This window comes from Canis lupus, chromosome 11 (assembly GCF_048164855.1).
Source record: "Canis lupus baileyi chromosome 11, mCanLup2.hap1, whole genome shotgun sequence".
Lineage (NCBI taxonomy): Eukaryota > Metazoa > Chordata > Mammalia > Carnivora > Canidae > Canis > Canis lupus.
This window is the reverse complement of record NC_132848.1, coordinates 12,701,284-12,720,006: the sequence shown is the minus strand read 5'-3', so window position 1 is coordinate 12,720,006 and position 18,723 is coordinate 12,701,284. Positions and strand designations below refer to the sequence as shown.

The window sequence follows — 18,723 nt, the reverse complement described above, 5'->3', positions numbered from 1 at the left end:
AAAATCCGGTTCCATCAGAGCCTATTCCTTTATCTGTAAAAGGAGAATAATATTCCCTACCTGTCAAATGACATGTATAAGGCCACTAGCTTAGTGCTAGGCACATAGATGGGGCTTGGTAAATTAGGGGTATTAAGTACTATGATCTTAAACAAGGTGATCTATCTAGTGGCAGAAGAAGAGGATTTAACTATATAAGCAGTTTACTGAACAGTTTTTTTTACCCTTTGTACACATGTTTATACAAGGAGTAAGAAGCATCATTTGCTTTAAGAGTAGCACCAGATCTCTCAAGGTCCAAGTCACTAGTCATGATAGATGGTCAGGCTCGTGGATTGTGAGGACACTTACAGAACTTGGCCAGACTTGTTTAAAAGTGAATTGGAGGGGGATCCCTGGGTGGCTCAGCGGTTTAGCACCTGCCTTCGGCCCAGGGTGTGATCCTGGGGTCCCGGGATCAAGTCCCGCATCGGGCTTCCTGCATGGAGCCTGCTTCTTCCTCTGCCTGTGTCTCTGCCTCTCTCTCTCTATGTCTCTCATGAATAAATAAATAAAATCTTAAAAAAAAAAGTGAATTGGAGTTGGGGCGCCTAGGTGGCACAATTAGTTAAGCCTCTGACTCTTGGTTTTGGCTCAGGTCATGATCTCAGGGTCCTGGGAATGAACCTAGCGTTGGGCTCCGTGCTCAGTGGGGAGTCTGCTTGAAATTCTCTCTCTCCCTCTGCCCCTCCCCCTGCTTGTGCATGCTCCTGTGCTCTAAGTAAATAAATCTTAAAAAAAAAAGTGAATTGGAGTTAACTAAATTTATTGTGGTAATTATTTCTCAACATATACATCTATCAAATCATTATGTTGTATATTTTTAATACAATATTATGTGCTAGTCATATTTTAATAAAACTGGAAAAAAAAAGGGAAACTATCCTCACTGAAAAAAAAGTGAATTGAGTGAAAAAGTTTTGGAAATGGATACTGGTGAGGGCTGTACAACACTGTGAGTGTAATTAATTCCACTGAATTGTACACACAAAAGTGACTAAAATGCTAATTTTATGTTATGTATATTTTACAACAACAAAAAAATTGACCCTTCCCCACACACCAAAAAAAAAAAAAAAAGAAAAAAAAAAAGTGAATTGGAGAGAGGCCTGCTGGCTGTGTCTGAATAACTCCTCCTCCCACTCCCAAATGTAGGCTAGCTCAGTAATAACGTGACCCACTTAAGAATGAACAAACCATATAGGGACTACTGTTGTGAAATGCTTCTAGAATATGAGTGAGGAGGATCCATACCTAAACTTGTCATCTTATAGATGAGGGTTTAGGGAGCCTGAAAGTGTGACTTGCTAAAGACTACACACACAGCACCTCAATCCCCTGCGAGTTGACTGCTGCTATTGTGCTACGTCATGCTATCACAGGAGCCTCTAGAGCATTCAAGGCCTCTGGGTGCTCAAGTGGGGCCTTTTCCTTCTACCTTTCCTCCAGGTACCTGACCCTTGTCTCTGAGCATCCAGTGGTTCTGAGCTCCCAACCTGCAAAAGCCAGGACTAGGGCTGAGCAGTTGAGCAGGTATGGGCTATGAGTGATGTCTGATGGTTCCACAGCTTCTATCCTACTGTCTGAACTTCAGCACCAGCCCTTAGACAGGTCACTCTCTTTCTCCTGCTCGGGCCTGTGAGTATGCCATTCCTTCTGCCATGAATACTCTTCTCCACTTTGATAATTCCTATTTATCCTTCAGGTTTCAGGTGAAACATGACTTTATCCAGAAAGCTTTCCTGTCCTCCCAGTCTATGTTAGCTCAGACCGTTGTGTGATTTTTTGGCAACCTACACTTCTTTTAACTCTTACCTCACTTATAATTACTTGTACTCTGTTTGAACTCCATGCATGAGGGCAGGGTCTTGGTCTTTCCTGTCCACCATTGTTTTCCAAGAACTTAGCACTGGGATGGCACATTGTGTTCATTAAAGAAACAAAAACCCTAAAAAGAAATCAAACCTGTCTTCTCACAACAGGGAGAATGAAGTTAATGATATACCTTTACTGCATTAACAGGCAAGAGTGGTCAAGAGAAGTAGGGCAGACACTGCCTTTAATCTAGAGACTGATCTGGGCACTGGACCAGTATCAATATCCAGTTGCTATTCCAAGGGAATGTACAAATGAGCAGGGTGGAGGGACTGGGTTTGATCCCCTACACCAGCATTGCATGCATGTGAGAACAAACAGTAAATCAGCAGCAGAGGGGATATAGGTTTGACACAAGGGAATGCTTGCTGGTATGATATTAAGGGTTGTTAAAAATGGGTCGGATTATAGAGGAGTAAGCCTTCCCTTGAGGCTTCAGAAAACAGGCCAGAGTTCCATTTCAGCTGGTTATTTTAGGCCTACCACAGGCAGCCAGGTAGACTTGACATCCTCTTAGGGTCCAATTGTTCCATTCCTCTGACCCCCTAAGAAAGCTCTGCACACAGTTGTTGCTAATAAACATGCAAGCAAGCACATACACAAAAGGGAGTTGCTTCTAGCTTGTCCTGTGGCTGTAAATGTTGTTAGTTCCTTTTCTATTGAACATTCTGAATTCATCTTTTGTTTAGAAAATCACTTCAGTCTTTAAGCACAGCAAAGCTCATTCCATAAAGGACTGGTTCCATATTTCAAAGTGAGAACTGCAAGGCATACCAACGTAACTCTTGCATTGACACACACCTAAAAAAGGGTGGAGAATTCAAGTGAGACAAGAGAATTAAAAAAATAACCTACTACTCTAATTCCAAGCATACAAATAAAGCGATATGGACATTGTTGCGTGTCCTACGCAGGGCGGAGGGACACATCTTCTCTTTCTCTGGTTTTAAAGTGACGGAAGAGAATGGTCTTGAATATGCAAATGAATCTAATTTAATTAACTTTTATGACCACAGCTCCTTCGAGATAACCATGGGAGCCAATTAGATTCCATTAAAATTTAGTCATTTCCCTGAAGCTTCAATGAGACACCCTTGTCTTCTTGAAAGGAAAAAAAAAAAAAAAAAAACCCGAAAAAAACCGTGAAAAGATCTAATCAGAGACCACAGAAAAGAGAGTTGTCTGCAGCAGCTCTGCTGTCTGCTGTTGGGTCTGACCAGATGCAGCTTCCACAGTTCTTAGCTCCACTTCATCACCCCTTGCCTGGCGCGGCCAGCAGCGATGTGAAATCATTCCAGGTCAGTCATGGAACTGCTGACCCACAGTTTATTGTAAACTGAAGCTATGAAAGGTAAAGGGAATGATATTTCATACTTCGGGCCAAAACACAAGCCTCACGAGGGTAAAGAAGAATTGCCTTGACCTCAGGCCACGGATGAAGAGGAACTTATCCTATGTATTCCTTTGCTGCTCAGTTGTGTAATATTGTCCTTTTTCTTCCACCTGATTACAAATGTAACACATATTTAATGTAAAAAAAAAAAAAAGGAAAAAAACCAAAACGGTTAAAAGATGCTGCCCATATCTAACAAGAGTTTGGAAGGCTCTCTTCTGCAATTTTGTTCCCTTTTTTCTCCCTTACTAAGCACATTTTAGAGAACTTCGTGTGTTTGAGGACAGGAGGGGATGGAGTGGGGAGGCTGTAACCAGCCTTTGGAGTGGGGGTATCATATTCCAGTTCCTTCCTTTTCTTTTTAGTTTATATCCCATACCACTTACCTCTCTCCTCTCTAACACTATGCAATTAGATAGCTGCCAATGGTTTTTGGATTCTGGCCCTTAACCATTCTCCATGGTTAGGAAAAAGTATGGTGATTCTATCAATTGTTTGAGCCTCCTTGAAAGTGTCTCAAGATGGGTTCAGCAAAATGGGCAATTGGGTTTCTGGAAGCTGTGTTGCTGACTAGTTCTAGAAACATTGAATGTCATGTAACTACAATGGTGCGATGAATTTTACCTCTTTACATAGGAGATATTTCTCCTTCACACAGGCAAGTTATATCTAAAACAAATACATGCTAAGAGTAGATCACAGTGCCCAGCATTACGTGATTACATAATTGTACACACTGTTAACTGGAAGTAGAGTTAAAGTTGCTGTTGGAGGTTTTTTAATCAAGTAGATTTAAGAACTCACATTTTATGTTTTCTTTAATTAGATTTTTAAAATAATAAAGCACTTAAATTCTAACAAGTTACACAATTATAAAATAATTAGAAATAAAGATAATAATGTGGAAAACAGACACTTCTCCGGTTATAAGGGAAAGGAGAAATAAGAGCAAGAGAAATGAAAACCAACTCTTTTTTTTTCCCACCAATGTTTCATCTGTTTTGTTTTCAAGACCTTTAGCTTTACTAGGTCTCAAAATTATTCCCTATGCCATGTCCTAGTTCAGAGTTGAATCATTTTGTTCTTGGACTATTATAACTAAAAGAGGTAGATCTATTGAGCACTTACTGTATGCCAGGCACTTCAGCTTATTTTAACCCTTATATTAATATTCTGAAGTTTATTGTACCAGATGGTGCAATCCCTAATATCCATTCTTCCCTCTTCTTGCTTGCTAAAAGAATCCTATTTTGCTTGAGGTGTCAGTGTATCCAACTGAATACTCACTTTCCCAGTCTCCATTACTGCTAAGGTGGCTCTGTGATCCAATTCAGGCCAATGAGATGTAAGCATAAGTCTGCTTGGGGCTTCTGGGAAGCTTTGCTCTTTCTTGATAAAATGGGACACACATAGTTAAAGCTCTCAGCCTACTCCCTACTTTTTTCTGCTTTAGGTGTAAATGTGATAGCTGGAGCTGCCTTTGGTATAAATGTGATGGAGCTGCAGTAGCCATCTTGGAAACATAATGCAATGAGCCAATATGCTAAGAAAGGAAAGACCCAGGTTTATTGTTCTTCCATCAGGTTCCTGGAGCACTTTATACCTATCTTTAGTGCAGCATTTATCACAGGAACCCACAAGCAGGGGTCATATACTACTCATTTAGAATGTGCACACCTATCTCAGTGTCTGGCACAAAGTAGGTGCTTAATAATTGCTTATTGAAATTTTATTTGGAATCTCACTTCCACTCTTTTTCTTTGATACAATATGCAGGAGATGAAATGAATAGTGAAATGCCCAGTAGACAATAAGAGGGAGGCAGTACAGAAACAGAAAAAAATCCACCAACTAGATAATTGGTTCTTGAATTACTGACCATTAACCTAAATAGTACTCACAGTAATTTCAAATTCCTCTCTTCCTCTCACTTCCAAGTGAACAGGAGCTGTTTTTATTGAGAACGAGCTTTTATCCTGATAGTAAGAATGAGTACTATCACCATATTGTAGAGACTAAGAGTACTCGGGATATAGCTTTACAGTTCATAGCAAAGCAGTGAAAATCAGTCCCAGGCCTACGGTGGACATGTAGGAGGATTTATTCTTCACTAATACTTGTTTGTGTTGTCTACAAACCTCCAGGGAAAAAGAGGAACTGATGGAGAGCAATACTCTCTATAAACTCTAGCAAATGAAATTAAACCACAAGATGTAATGAGATAGTCCTGGGGGACTGAGATGTATTTTTGTTGGTGGTGGGTAGACTATGGTAGGACACCATTAAATCCAATAAATTGTTATTAATTTTAATCCTGAAGGCTGAGATGGAGGGTAGATCAAATGATAATCTTGGGGTACCCTTTCCCTGGTAGGCTTTCATTTGGTCTCCGACCCAGAAAATTTGGATCCGGTCCTGGCTTGGTCCTTCTTGGCGATGTGATTTGAATTAGGTCATAACTTATCTCTGAACCATCTTCCTATTTAAGATGGGGCTACTAATAATACTTATTTCACAAGGTTGAATGAAATAAGCTATGTGAAAGGACCTTGTCAACTGGGGTAAAGTCTACCAATGGTAGTTGTGACTATTATTAGGCTGTTCTGCAGGCAGCAGTGATGGAGAGAGTGGGAGGGAGGAACAGAATGGAGAACCATACTTAAGCTGCTCTCAGGCCTGCTCCGACTGAAACCCCGGGTTTATACTATGACAGCAAAGCTAATAATAATGCCAAGTAAAGCAAAAGCACTTAAAAATTAGTCTGGGATAAGGTTTGGTTTGCCAGGGAGGGTTGGTCCTGACATCACACGCTTCAAACCTGTGGTTGGCAGTCCGTTTGTTGCTCTATTATTGCCTGCTTTGGAAAGGGCGAATCTAAATTGGAACTCTCTTTCCTCTGTTTAAGCTGTTTCTGCTGAGTTCCATAGAATTGATTATAGCTCTCACACCCTGCAACTGGCTGTCTCATTCTTGACTCACCTCCAGACTCATAAATATCCCTCAGAAAACAACGAGGTTTTAAAAGTTGCCTATCTCTTAACCTCGTGCCCTCATATGTCTCATGTAATGGCCATGCCAAAGCATCTTTCTTACCTTATTGGCCCTTACCCATACAAGAGTAAAAACTTTGATAGACTTCCATCACATCTCTCAAAAGAGAGGCAGACAAACATAGGAGGGTTTCTCTGCAGTTGTGTGACCTTGGGCGGTTTTTCAACTACAGAAAGAGGGATAATAATAACTAATGTGGAGCTATGATGAGCTCAAGCAATAACGTAAGGGAGATTACCTAGTACATGGCAAATACCCAATAAACATAATTTCCAATATTAATAATGATAGTAATAATAACAACAACATCTTTCAGAACAAGATGACATATAAAATGAGTCCTGGAAAAGTTAATTTATACTTAATAGTCAAGGGGCTATCCATCAATATTTTCCATGGGCTGATTTAGGAAAAAAGTCCCTGCCCTAGTAGAGACAAATGTCAACACATTAAAATCTAAATAAAAGGGACACCTGGATGGCTCAGCGGTAGAATGTCTGTCTTTGGCTCAGGGCATGATCCAGGAATCTTGGGATCGAGTCCCACACCCAGCTTTCTGCATGGAGACTGCTTCCCCTCCCTCTGCCTATGTCTCTGCCTCTCTCTCTCTCTCTCTCTCTCTCTCTGTGTGTCTCTCGTGAATAAATAAATAAAAATCTTTAAAAAAATCTAAATAACAATGCAATAGATGGAGGACATTTCACTACATTAAAAAACCATTAAACAAGATAATCCAAGATGGACTGAGGGTACCTACACTGTTTTTGTTTTTGTTTTTAGTTAAGTAGCTGCCTGGATATTATTCTATAATAAATTGAAAATGGCATTACTTGATTATATCATGACCCTGGAGTATGACAATCAGATTGCATCAGAAGCCACCAGCACCCTATGTGCCAGCTGGCTTTTAGACCAGGATACTTTAAACATAGAGTCAAGATCTCTTTAGGGCTGGCCAAATATATACAACTCCCACATCAGCCACTCACTCATCAGTGTTAGACCTTATTCTTGGAGTTTCATTTTTTAGTTAAAGACCTTGATCCTTATTAAAATGGTAATATTCTTCCTATCATCAATCACTGACACATTTGTATCAGTGAGTTTGGGTCCTGTTTGAAGATGAAGCTGTGCTGGTGGAGAAGGCTCTTAGGGAAGCTGGGAGGAAAGTGGCCACTGCAGGGAAGGAAAGAGGGATGCTGGGATGGGGTGTGGGGAGGGGGTGGGGAAGCCATCCTGACTGTCCTCTCTAGAGAAGTTGATTGGCCATCTTGTATTCTGAAGGCAGCTTTATCTTCTGTATCTCTTCTCCTGGCACTGTTCATACTTAACATAGATGGAACACGCTGATTTTCCCCCTTATTCTTCTATTCGTTCTAAGAGCCAGAAAGAACAGGCATTAAACTTATTAGCAAGGAAAGAAGGCCTTATGAATGGTGAGAAACTGCACTTCCAGCTTATTTGTAAGCTTGCATTTTGATGTTGTAAATCGTCTCCAGGGCTTTTAAAATAATGAATAAAACAATAAAAAAGTAATAAAGAATTTTTAATAGCCTAAGGTGGATCATATAGTTCTTCTAGTGGGAAAATTATGATGTAGTATTAAACCACTCTTCTTCATGAAGATTTTTTTTTAAATGAAGCAGGAACTAACAAACACTGAATTGAGAAAGAAAGCTGTTGTTGAATAATATATGATATTGAGGTTGGCCGTTATGAATGGTTCAAAGACCTATAGATAAAGTAATATGAAGACTGATTAATTTTTAATCACAGTCCGAAATTATTTTGTGTATTTGTTTACTTGCTTACTATCAGTCTTCACACTAAAATGGAAACCCAGTGAAGGAAGACAAGCACCATTTCTAGTTTTTGCTATATCTCCTACCATCCATACATTAGCATGTATTCATGGAATGACAAATTTATAATGTAGCTTTATCCCCTGGTTCAAAATGACACTTTTTCTAAATTCACTTTATTATAAGTACTAAAATGAAGTATCTGAAGATTGTTTAAAAAACAAAATAAGGGGTGCCTGGGTGGCTGAGTCATTTAAATGTCTGTCTTTGGCTCAGGTCATAGATCATGGAGTCCTGGGACCAAGCTCCATGTCGGGCTTCCTGCTCAGTGGGTAGTCTGCTTCTCCTTCTCCCTCTGGCCCTCCTTCTGTTCATGCTCTTTCTCTTTCTCTCAAATAAATAAAATCTTTACAACAAAACAAAACTCAATCCTGACCTGAAGTCATATATGATAATCATAAAAAATATTCTTCAATAGATACAGATTAGTATGGCTCTATATTTTTAACATCTGTCTTTTTAAAATAAATTATTCAGCATTATTAGATTACTTATAAATGACATCAATCAATTAGCACTGCGGGGCTAAGTCTTGAAGAATTAGTTTTAGAGGCTAGATTGGTAAAGCGTTAACTCTTCATATTCCCCAGAAAGGATTAAGGCAATTTGGACTCTCACCAGGATCCCTCTCTTCTTCCCCTATTGAAAATTTAATTAATGTGCACATTATTTGGGCTACCTGTTCCAACTCTGCTGGACATAGGCAGAGGTGGGAGTTTCAACAGGGCACCTGGAACTAAAGCACCCTCACCCCTTACCATTAGAAGAGTGAAGTCTAGCAGGGCCTGTATTTAAAGGCAATGAATCAAAGACTACCATGCTTACTACTAAAGACTGTTACATAGAAGTTCCTGTTGGGCATTTACGGATTGAAATGAATCTTTGTCAGTTTTGCTCTTCATGTGCTGGATGTATTTTATCTACATTTAGAGTATTAAGAATCACTGTTTGATCTGCTGTACAGTTGTCACACATTCATACTTTGGGTTTTCAGTACGCCTGTAAAAAATATGTTGTTTAAAGACATTAAAGGACAATGAGCATCCTGTATTGCCAAGACATTTGGTTCTACAGACACCTCTTAAAACTTAGGAAGACAAAAGATTTACTAAAAAAAAAAAAGCAATCTCCAGATTAGGGCGACCAGCTTCTCAAGGACTTTCCTGTTTTTTTTGTTTGTTTGTTTGTTTGATTGTTTTTTTTTTTGTTTTTTTTTTTACCAGAAAGGTTTTGAGATGTAATATCCTGCATCTCTAGTACCCTTTCAGTCTTGGGCAAATTGAGAAGGTTGATCACTTTATCCCTAACTGTGTTGTCGAGAGAACCTTATCAGGACTTCTTGAAACCAGAGCATGCAATTGATTTGGAGTCCAGTATTTCATTTTTTTGGAAAAAGATTTTTTAATTTAGTTTAGAGAGAGAGAGAGCAAGAGCGGGCATTAGTGAGCATGAGTTGTGGGGGGAGGGACAGAGGGAAATCATCTCAAGCAGACTCCCCACTGAGCACAGAGCCCAATGCAGAGCTCAGTCTCATGATACTGATATCGACCCTGAGATCGTGACCTGAGCCGAAATCAAGAGTCAGACACTTAACCGACTGAGCCACCTACCCAGGTGCCCTCAGTATTGCATTTTAAAGGGTAATAAATCTCCACAATGGCAAAGAAACATAAGTCAATAGGCAGTGAAAGTATACATGTTTTAAGGAATTGCCTTATGCAAAATTCTTTGAAGTGCTACTTTGTGGAACCACTTTGGGATTTAGACATTGGTGCCTCACTCCTTTTTGGTCCCAGGAACACAAGGTCAAAGTATCCAGAAGCATTTGAAGTAGTTTAGACATCTGTGAAGAATTTCACCAGGCCAAACCAGGCTACACATGGGTTCAAGATCGATTCCATGGATAATGATAGTATCCATATCAAAGGTAGCAGTGATGCCACTGATAGAATGAATCATTATTGCAGAACAATCTTATATGAGAACCAGCTTTTCCCTCTGTGCAAATGGGATTGATAAATGCATTGGAAAATGCTCCTTTCATTCTGCTGTGCTGGAGACATAAAGGCTGAGGGAGGAAAGTGCTAGTAGCCATGATTGTCAGGGATTAAAGACATTGTGTCTAGGGTTTGAGCATCCCACTCCTCTACTGTACATATTAATTCTTTGAACCTCTGAACTTGTCAATCTGCTTTCCTAATTCTTTTTTATTGATTGACACCTAACTGATTTCTGGAGAGTAGAGGCAGAATTGCATAGCAGAAAGAGCAAAGATTTAGAGTCCGATACATTAGATTTAAATCCTGGGTCAGCCCAGTACTAACTGTAAAATGTAGGCAAGTCTCCTGACTTCTGCTGAATCTTAGTTTATCATCTGCAAGATAGGTTTAATGATTTTTCTCGTGATTGTTATGAGGACTAAATGGAAAGGTATGTGTGAAAGTGCTTAGTTGGTACTGAAATTACAGTAAAAAGGACAAACAAATGACATACTGTGATGTATAGACTGGGCAACCTCATGTCAAAGGTGGTCTGAAAAGGCTGCTGGTTTGATAAATGTTAGGCATAAGGTAGAAAAAACACTTTAAATTAGGAGTCACAGAACACAGGATCTAGTCTGGCCTCCACTCTTAACTGCCCTTGGGCTTTGGTTTCCACTGAACTCAAGTGTGTAAGTTGTGTCAAATAATTCCTAGAATTCCTTAGGTTTCTAAAATTCCATGAATAGGTGAAGTCTGCAATATGTGAACCTGAGGTGTGTCTGTATTCTAGAGCAACTATTATGCTATGTATTATATTCTATTCACAGAAGACACCATCCCACATGTTTGCATTTTGCCACAGCTTGAAGAGTGGTCCTTGGCAGCCCTGTGTGTCATTCAGCATGACCTTATGCATTTTTTCCCCACTCTCCAGCCACAGCTGTTTGTACTAGGAGTGGAAATCTATTTCAGGGTGGGCCTGTTGGATTCTCTTGCTGGACATTTGGGATTAGAATACAGAAAATCTAATTAATAGTGATGCTGCACCTGCAAGGTCACCATGTAGGTACTTAGAGGCTGAGGGTGCCATTTTGTGGAAACCATTATAGATCATGTGAAAGCAAAGTGAAAGAAGGAAATCTGGAGTAGGTATGATGGAGAGAGAAGGGGAAGGGGAGAGGGAGGGAAAGATGGAGAAAGTAACTTCCTGGGTCATTCTCTGTTCTAGTCACCTGCAGGCCTTGTTGTTCTTTTGATATTTGAGTTCTGTGAGATTTCTCTGTATTCTTTTTTTACCTAAAGCAGATTTAAAAGGATTTTCTGTTTTTTATGTCCAATCATGCCCTAAGATGTATGGTAACACAGACTACAAAGTGGTAACTAGACTGGGAATCCCCTAATGGCAGGGATTGTGTCTTGTTTCCTTTTGAAGATTTTATTTATTTATTTGAGAGAGAGAGAGAGAGTATGTGAGCGAGCATGTGAGAGAGAACACAAGCAGGGAGGGGCAGAGGCAGAAGGAGAAGCAGACTCCCTCCTGAGCAGGGAGCCCAACATGGGGCTCGATCCCAGGACTCCAGGATTATGACCTGAGCCGAAGGCAGATGTTCAGCTAACCCAAGCCACTCAATACCCCAATAGATAAAATCTTTTTAAAAAATTCTAAAAAAATATCTATTGAGTTGAATGGCCCAGGATTGTGGCCACATACTGTGGAGATATAAAAAGAGATACAATCTGTAGTTGCTGTAAATAAGTAGCCTTGTAGTATAGTTGGGGACTACAAGAGGAAAACCCACAGTGATTTGTTATGGATTTCTTTCTTTCTTTCTTTCTTTCTTTCTTTCTTTCTTTCTTTCTTTCTTTCTTTCTTTCTTTCTTTCTTTCTTTCTTTCTTTCTTTCTTTCTTTCTTTCTTTCTTTCTTTCTTTCTTTCTTTCTTTCTTTCTTTCTTTCTTTCTTTCTTTCTTTCTTTCTTCTTTCTTTCTTTTCTTTTCTTTTTTTTATGGATTTCAACTATTTGGGAGAATGGAAGGTCAACAAGGTGTAATATAATTAGAGAAGTTTTGTGAAGAACAGGAGGGTAAGTTAATCCTTGAGAGCTGGGTGGGATTTGGCAAGGCAGAGATAGGTAGGGAGGAGGAGGAGAAAAGGCTAAGCAAAGGTATGGGGGCAGTAATGACATTTTGAGTACATGCACTTACAATTACATGATTTACATAAAGAAATTTGAGACAGAATGTCCAAGTATGAAGGCAACAGACAGTTATGGCTAAGAATGCGACTCTGAAGTTGGACTTTGTGGATCAAATCCCAGCTCCACAGCCCGCTCCTATATGTAACTAGCTTTGTGATGTCAGCCAATTTACTTAACCTCTCTGTGCCTCAGTTTCCTCATCTGTAAAATTGAGGGTAATAATAGTAACCATCTCATAAAGGTGTTGTGAGAATTAAAGGGGATGCAGCTTGTAGAGTTCTCAGCAAGCACTTCATCAACGTCAGCTGCTACTGTCTGTTGTTGCAATAGATACCTGGTGGTAAGATCCAATTAAAAGAACTACCCTATTAATATTGAATGACCAAATCAAATAGCAAATCTCTTAGCCATTTGGGAAGCCAGTTACTGTCTGAGTTGCTACTGAATTTGTGGAGTACGATAGGGAGTGGTTTATGGTAGGAAAGAACACTGGAGATGCAGAACCCAGATGTGGAGTACTGATAGGGAGTGGTTTATGGTAGGAAAGAACACTGGAGATGCAGAACCCAGATGTGGAGTACTGATAGGGAGTGGTTTATGGTAGGAAAGAACACTGGAGATGCAGAACCCAGTGTAAGGCCTTGAGTATGGGGTGGAGGAATTTGGACTTGGCTGGATAGTGACTTGGGCACAGTTGTTTTTCCTGAGCAGAGAAGTGAGGTGATGAAAGTGAGAGAAGCAGAGACAGGAATAGGAGGTCCAGTGAGGACCCATGAGGGGCTGTGGCAGTAATTCAGCTGTTGGACAAACAAGGCCAGGGATGGGGCTGGGCTGTGAGAAGGAAATGTGTCAGAAGTTGAGAGACTCTTCCAAGTAATGGCGTTTACTTCTCATCTGTTCTACCGCTGCCACTGTGGTCGAGGCCACCTCACCTCTTGTGTGGATTATTGAAACCTCCTCCAAACCTCTTTCTGCTTCTGGTCTGGCCTCCTGTGGTCTTACCTCAACACAATCACTCCTCGGCACACACTGTCCACTGTGTGGCCATCAACTCCCACTTTGCTCAGAGGACAGCCTGAACCCATCCCTGGGATCTACAAGGGATGTACTGCTGGCTTCCTGCTACCTCTGGCTTCATCCATTCTCGGTACTCCACATGCCCACCTGTTTCTCTGCTCCATAGAGCTGTCCACCTTGCCATTCCTCAAATACATCAGACCTGTTCCTGTCTCAGGAAACTTCCCTGTGCCTGTTCTTCCTCTAAACATCTGCAGAGCTAATTCCTTCATCTTCTTTAGGTCTCAGGACAAATGTCACCTTCCTTGGCCACCTTTCTGAAAATAGCAGCTCTTCTTCACCTTGGCACTCCCCAGCCTCCTTATCTTGCTTGGCTTTTCCTTCCCTTATCACCACCTGACATGATTTCTTTATTTGCTTTGCTGTCTAATTTCTCTACTGGGGTGTTAAGTTCTTTTGTTTTGAGGGCGGGTATTTTTATTGTCTTATTCAGGACTTAGAACAGTGCCTGGCATATAGCAGGTGCTAAATAAATGCATGTTGAATGAGTGTATAAATAAAAAGCAATCAGATTTGTTGTGCTAGGCACAGTATTGGGGGCCTCCTCAGAAGCTGCTTCATTTGCTTTTCGCAATGTCCTGTCAGAACATATTGTTCTCATTGTCTCACAAATGACAACATGAAGGCACAGAAATAGGATGTAATCAACGGCACAGAACTGGTAAGTGACAGAGTCAGGAGTTGTGTCCATTCCTCCCACCTTGGCTCTTGCCATTGTCTTGTGCATTGTTAAGATGAGATAAGGGAGGAGAAGTCAGGAAGTCCAAAGCTTCTAGTTTTGAACAATGGAAAAGCAGCAGAACCACCAACAGAAATAGGAACGAGGTTGTGTTTAGTGAGGAGTGAAGATACATGGGATCAAGTAAATGTTCATAGGGAAATCTTCATATTAAGTAGAGTGACTGAAAATATATTGACTAAATCATAGATTGTCTGAAACCCTTCTGAGGGTGAAAGTAAGTAACTTCATAATTAAGTTGGAACAACAAGACATAAATTGGGACTGTCCCAGCAAAAGGGGACAAATGTTTACCCTGGACTTAGGGGACTGGAGAGTTGGTGAGGGGTCATGGCTAGAGATTTGGGTGTCTCCCTTCAAAAGGAATAAGGAGAAGCCATGAGGATGTGGGGTCTCATCATCAGGTCAAGGGAAGAAGAGGATGTCAAGGCCAACTTCAAGACCCTCCCAAAGACAACAGTTGGAGGAGAAAGAGGAGTCTGTGAAAGATAGAAAAGAACCAGAAGGGAAGAGAGGCACCGAGGTCAAGAGGAGCTGTGGACAGGAAGGAGGAGGAAGTGGGTGGAGGCTACATTTTGCAGGGCAACTTAAAAGTAGGTCAGCTGGAACTTGGCAACAAAAATGAGATTAGAGAATCACTTGCTTTTCGATTTTGTAACAATATCTTCATCTGTCTCAACAAAGTGCTAAAAGGCATTTAATCAAAGCAGATTAAAAGTAATTTTGATTTGAGGACTTTTTTTCTGCTATTGCCCTCATTATATTTTGAGATGCTATGGGATGCTTTGAAAGACTGGATCAGGAATGAGGGTTTGGTGTCCCAGCCTGGAGTTTTCTGGTGCCTCTGAATGGCCTGAGTCACTAAAAGTTCCTATATTTAGAGTGTCATTGACACAGATAAAACCTGGGCCCCAGTTGGAAGAATCAAAAGCCAAAGGGGATACTTCTGCGCTTTCTTTAGGGTCAGGAAGATTAAAAATTGAGTTTCTAGGCTCCTATAGGTAATATTGTCTTAAATCTGTTATTCTTGGTAAAGTAGAAATTTTGATGAACTCATTATCAGTTTAAGCAGATGTTTTCCTACCCCAGCTTGTTACATCGGTGAAGGAAGGGTGTGTGTGTGTGTGTGTACGCACACATAAGCAGGGGTTGAGGGTTGTGGAGATCAGCAAAATAAGCACAACCCTAGTTTAAAATGTATTGAAATGACAGCATTGGCAAAAACGCTGGTGAAGAATATCTTAACAATAATGTTGCTTAGTAACTGGTGGTCTGTCCTGTATTAGTTAGGAAGTGAGAGTTAGGTCACTAGTCTCAATATTTTTGTCTCTCCAGACGTGTCTGTCCACTGAGCTCTAGCCAAAGGGGTCTTTCCCAGGTAGAGAGTATGTGTGAATAGCTCATGGTTTGGAGTTCTCAGTTTATTAGACAGTAAAGGCACATGACCGGGGCCCTGGGAACAGAACCTAGCCTTTGCACTCTCTGAAAGGCAGCCTTAGCAGTTGTGTTGGGTAGCTGCATTAGGCAGAGGATACACAGCAGGCCTTCCTCATAGTTGCTTTTTATCATAGTGAAAGTTGTTACTGGGCTGAAATCACCCTGGCACACAACTCCTGGAAACCAAAAGGAATAACATCTCACAGGAATTCAAAAGGAAGAAAGTCGTTAACATTGAGCCAAAGCCTTCTGGCATGCGTCACAGAAATCAGATATAGAGGGCTCCCCTGAGGGGGGAAATTTAGGACTCCAGGCTACCCCTGCCCAAGATGCTGATATCAGTACCTCAGCACTGGTTTTCACAGAAGCAGTCCGTCTGTAGCGGGTTTTCATGCCAGATCGGATGCATGTGTGTAGACAAGACAGACTGAGTGAAATGAGGGAGCAGAGGTTGTTTTGGCACGCCACTCCCCTCTGCCCTTCTCAACCCCTCCTTCAACCATGGAGTCCCCTTACAGAGCTCCTTGCAAGATTTTACATGCAAAACGATCATTTATTAGAGACATATGGTATGTCAACTGTGTTTAATATTCCTCTTTTTCCCTTTTATCACCTTCTTCTCTCCTACTCTCCTTGTTCCCATCTGTTCTATTTCAGTGGCTTTTCTTTCTCCTTCTCTTTTGCCATTCTTCTGTTCTCTTCCTGAGATATGAAACAGGGACAGAGAGAAGGAGAGAGGACAGGGAAGGAGGGTCACCTGTCCTCTGTAGATTTTAAATCTGAGACGTTTGTTGATCTAGGGGTTTCTTAGTATTGTTGGTGTTTGTTTTCATTTCATAAGGTTGTTATAAGGATTAAATGTGGAGTACAGTAAGGTCTCAATAAACACTACTATTTATTGAGTATAATACAAATACAGTACTGATAAGTACTTAAAAGTTTGCCCTTGAAATAAATATCTTTAGACTTAGGGCATTCCTTTTGGGTGGGGGTTTCTTCGTTTCTCTCAAGATGTTCCTTTTCTGAAATGCTTTCAGGGTGGTTATATGTATATGTGAACGCTTGTGCTCTTGTGCACATTCTCTCTCTGACACACACACACACACACACACACACACACACACACCCCTGCAATCCACCCACACCCGCACACACCTACATCCGAATACATCCTTTTGAAGAAGGGGTACAACACAGAGAAATGCTAATGCTTCATCTTGGTCTAGTAAAAGGCTTTCAAAAACTTTTGACTGCTACAACTATTACTCACACATACATCTATATGTTAAAAAAAAACAATTTTCAATAAACACTACTTGTCTTAACTACTTGCACTACTGTTTTCTGCTCTACTCCATTCTCTTTCGTTAAAAAAATGTGGATTGTCGCTTACTAAATTAATTTAATGACCCATAATGGGTGCCACCCACAGTTAGGGAAATTGAGGTCTAGTAGATACCTGGGAGTTTGCTGGATCTCACCAGCTCTGTCCTTCCCCTGGGACTCCACCTCCACCCTGATTCTCCAGACTTGTCATATTCTCAGTTCTTCCAGTTACCTCTTGCTGTCTTCCCAGTAAAGAAATAGCAGATTAGAAATGCCTTTTTAAAAAAATCTTTTTTCCCCTTCCCTTCCTAAAGTTCCCTTTTCCCCCTCTCCCTCTGTCATCTCTCCCACCCTCTAGCAAGAAATGGTTATTCTTTTTTTTTTTTTTTTAAGATTTTATTTATTTATTCAGAGAGACACAGAGAGAGGCAGAGACACAGGCAGAGGGAGAAGCAGGCTCCTCGCAGGGAAGCCCGATGCGGGACTCAATCCCAGGACCGGGATTGTGCCCTGAGCCAAAGGCAGATGCTCAACCACTGAGCCACTCAGGTGTCCCAGAAATGGTTATTCTTAACTGCTGCTTATTGGATAATGATGATGATGAAAGTAATGACAATGCTAGCAAGTCAGAAAGATTGATAGCTAATATTTCACATCTGCTTTGTGCCAGACATCCATCTAAGTACTTTACAAATTTTAACTCATTTACTATTTGTAACCACCTCATATGGCAGATTACCCTATAATTACTTCAGAGAAAGGATTACTTGCTCTTTTCCTCCAACCTCTATTCAGAATCAGACTTTCATATTATAGAATCTTAAATACTTAATTAAATAGAAATGACGATAATATTATGGAACAAACGATTTGTTTTCATAAATCTTGATCTGGAAACAATAGCTAAAGAGGATGACCACAAAGCTAGAATCAGTAAACCTGAAGATTGGCATGTTGCTGTGCTTTGGCTGAAATTATTCTTGATATATTGCAAACTTGAGACAGAAACCATTATAAAAATTTAGTCCCATGGAAACATCCACCCAGAGAAAATTCCTATAGCATTTGTTATTTTAATGCTCTGTTCAGCAATTAATTTTTAAAAATTTAACAAGTAACAAATTTTCTCTGCTTACAAAAGTCCTATCATGTTTACAGTTACAATTCTGGAACATGCAGCCAAGTGTAAAAATGAAATTGAAAACGACCCTAAATCCCATCACCCAAAGACAACAGCTATTCACATTTTGGTGCAGTGCATGTTAGGCCTTCAGACATGTTCTGTTTGGCAAGAACATTGCTTTAAAATGTTTTTCATATAAAAATCTAGATTTCCAGCATCTCTTGAAAAACTAAAGCTCTGACCACACTGAGCCCACATTCTTGCAGGGCAACTGCTGAAGGTGCTGAGAAGCAGCTGCCCCTCCTAGTGGAGGAGAGCATACCTATTTCAGCTATCCCTGCCCCACACTCCCATTTTTCTTACCTTGGTCAATCTCATTTGTTATTCTTGTGCCCTGGAGAGGCATTTGAGTTTTCTTTTAGTTTAAAAACAATTCTTACCCAACATTTCAAGGCCAAAGCTGTACTTTTTATAGGTGATGGTGGTAGTAACAAAGGTGAAGGTAGGTAGGTGGTTGCCTCTTGCTGGAGAAGGTGGGAGAGCATCTTGTGGCTTCTCCTTTTTGTCTCCTGGTTATGTCTGAAATTCAAACAAATTCTACATCTACAGGATAAATTTCCTTT

The 18,723-nt window shown here is 40.5% G+C and overlaps 2 long non-coding RNA genes across 6 annotated transcripts in view; one reads left to right on the top strand and one right to left on the bottom strand.

The window, feature by feature from the left end:
* LOC140642512 (uncharacterized) overlaps positions 1 to 18,723 on the top strand; it is a 143,020-nt gene that overhangs the window by 39,811 nt on the left and 84,486 nt on the right. The window lies entirely within an intron of this gene.
* The window catches only part of LOC140642511 (uncharacterized), a 101,565-nt gene continuing 84,869 nt past the window's right edge, over positions 2,028 to 18,723 (bottom strand). For 4 of the 5 annotated variants that reach the window (XR_012038944.1, XR_012038942.1, XR_012038943.1 and 1 more), the window contains 2 exons: positions 18,541 to 18,679; positions 2,028 to 2,715 (listed from right to left, as the gene is read on the bottom strand). This is a non-coding gene — a long non-coding RNA (uncharacterized lncRNA). Of the gene's footprint in view, positions 2,716 to 17,110; positions 17,216 to 18,540; positions 18,680 to 18,723 lie in introns of all 5 variants that reach the window. The other variant, XR_012038946.1, reaches the window with a different exon arrangement.